The following is a 2682-nucleotide window of genomic DNA, read 5'->3' as shown; positions in this document are numbered from 1 at the left end:
AAGTCAAAACCCTCACCGCTGGAGATAAAGTAGAGAAATGCAGAGAATCGACTAAAATGATAACACGAAGTGAGCACTTGTACATTTTCCGGGGACAAGTGGGTTCATCTCAAGAACTGGAGAGAACCGGCCAGTGCCTGAGATTGTTTCAGCATCCTCGATTTCAGCATACAAAATACACATTCAATTATTCAGAGGCCTTTGCTGTCTGACATTTAAGGATGGCAGCAGTGTGATGGGCCCCAACAAATGTTAGAGTTGGATATAGTGCATTCTCCTTCTGTTTACCCAACATGCATCTGAATGCCTTTTGTATTTGCGCCAAGAGAAAAAACATGAAACATATATCTTGTATTAAAAGAAGCACCAAGAAAACGCAGCAATGTACCAACGGTGGCAATGGCGAAATAAAAAGAGCGCTCAAAATCATTGCTAGTCTAATTCACTAAATCTCTTATAAACATTGATCTCATCAACACAATGCATATGCTAGAAATTCACTCCCTATCTCTGGGTAATTAAAACCAGTGTACACATATAAGCAAGCATAATTCCAACCGAGAATCTGATACAATCATGATGCCTGAAATACAGGTTCACAAAAGAGGGAAAGAAATTATCCATTATTAATAAGCTCAATAGCCTCATCTACCGTGGCAGGCTAGAAGATGACAAGAACTCTGCCTCCAAGCTATAGCGTCGTTGGCTACCTCCTGGCTGTGCGGATAATTGCCGAGCATATCTACTCCTTTGAGTTAACGACCTTGGTTGCATCTGTTCTCCACTTCTCGGATCTGGCTGAGATGAGTTCATCCGTTTTGTCCGTAGAGTCTGCAGTTCTGTCTCAACCTGTTTCATGGTTGGTCTTTCTTCACCGTGTAGCCTCAAGCACCGCTCTGCAAGAGAGGCAACACCATTGATCTCTTCCTCGGTTGCCTCCTCAAGCACCTGAGAATTAGCAATATCTGTGATTCTTCCCTCATTGAACTCCTGAAGGAAATAGTTTGACAAACTTTTGACTGTGCCTGATTCACATGTAAATACAGGCTTCATTCTGAGAAGCAACTCCACTAGTACCACACCAAAACTGTACATGTCGCTCTTCCCGTTCAGCTGCCTGGTATGGAAATACTCTGGATCTAAGTACCCAAATGTACCTTGCACATTCGTGACAATATGTGTTTGATCGATTGGAACCAATCTGGAAGCGCCAAAATCAGAAACTTTAGCTGTGTAGTTCCCATCCAAAAGAATATTTGAGGACTTCACGTCATGATGGAAGATTGATACTGAAGCTGAAGAATGGAGATAAGATAGAGCTCCTGCTGATTCGAGAGCAATCCTCAAATAATCACCCCAAGATAAGGAAAAACCATCACTTGCATCGGCATGAAGAACTTCAGACAGTGAGCCGTTGGATACATAATCATACACCAGTAGTGGAACCTCGGTTTCGAGGCAACATCCAAAGAGCTTCACAATATTTCTGTGATTTATCTGAGTGAGGACTGCGACCTCATTAATGAATTGTCTGATCTCAGATTGCTCAATGACCTTTGACTTTTTTACTGCAACGACACACTGATCAGACAATATGCCTTTGTAAACCATGCCATGGCCCCCACGTCCGATAATACGTGTAGGATCGAAGTTGTTTGTTGCCTTCTCTAGCTCTTCTAACGAAAAAATCTTAGTATTCTCATTTGCAGTTTCATCAGACGAATGAGAAGACCTTGGTTCTTCTGGAAATATTTTTTCCGTAGTTGCTTTTGAACATTTATTTTCCATCTAAGAATGAGAAGTGATGCACTGAAGCTCAGAAGTAGAACACCGAATCCACAAGACAACCCAATAATTATACCTGCAGTCATCAAGCTCTTTAAGTTAATGTTCTATGTCATCTATCAAATGTTACCATAACATTCTTACCTAAAAGCAGAGTCTGTTGTTTCGTTCTAGTACACTGCATTTTTGTTTGATCATACTCAGTCTTGCGAGGACATCCAGTACAAAAGAAGCTTCCTTCAATATTATGGCAGATCCCTTTACAATTGTTTGGCTGAATGCACTCATCAATGTCTGAAATTAACAAGATCTTGATAAGATGCATCCCAAAACTATATACATGAGACATAGTATATATTCAATTAACATGAAGCAGTACATCAGCCAAGTAAAAAAGCCTACATGCATGATAAAACATACCAGATGCAGCGAAGTATTTTCGCTGTAAACCTTAGCTTTGATATAATTGTACAAATTTTCTTTTATAAGAGATATATTGTGCTTACCGCTACAACCACTTTGGACGTATGGATTTCCTTGGAAGCCATCTGCGCATTTGCAGTGATAACCAACATAGATGTCTGCAGTGTTTACTTCTACGCACTTGCTGTTGAGACTCACACAAGCATATCCGGTTTTATTCTGTCGGGCCTCTATGCAACTTAGATTTGCAGCAACCCATTGCAGAGGGGAGAACAATGTCCCATATGAATAAAAAAGACCTCCAGACAGGGTGAATCCTCCTTTTTGCTCAGGATTGGTGATATTAATGGTCCCTTCATCAACATTCATGCTGTTTACCTCCAGATGTGCCAACATGAGGACAGCTGATGAAGTCGTAACTGAGCAGTTGAGGTGAAAATCTCCCTTCGCAAAACAACCCTCTTCTAAGCCGAA

At 40.9% G+C, this 2682-nt stretch overlaps 1 pseudogene; it reads right to left on the bottom strand.

The window, feature by feature from the left end:
* Positions 1–485: 485 nt before the first annotated feature.
* On the bottom strand, positions 486–2676 carry LOC119345208 (annotated as a pseudogene).
* Positions 2677–2682: the final 6 nt, after the last annotated feature.

Source organism: Triticum dicoccoides, unplaced genomic scaffold (genome assembly GCF_002162155.2).
Source record: "Triticum dicoccoides isolate Atlit2015 ecotype Zavitan unplaced genomic scaffold, WEW_v2.0 scaffold215194, whole genome shotgun sequence".
NCBI lineage: Eukaryota > Viridiplantae > Streptophyta > Magnoliopsida > Poales > Poaceae > Triticum > Triticum dicoccoides.
This window is presented reverse-complemented; position numbering and strand designations above follow the sequence as displayed.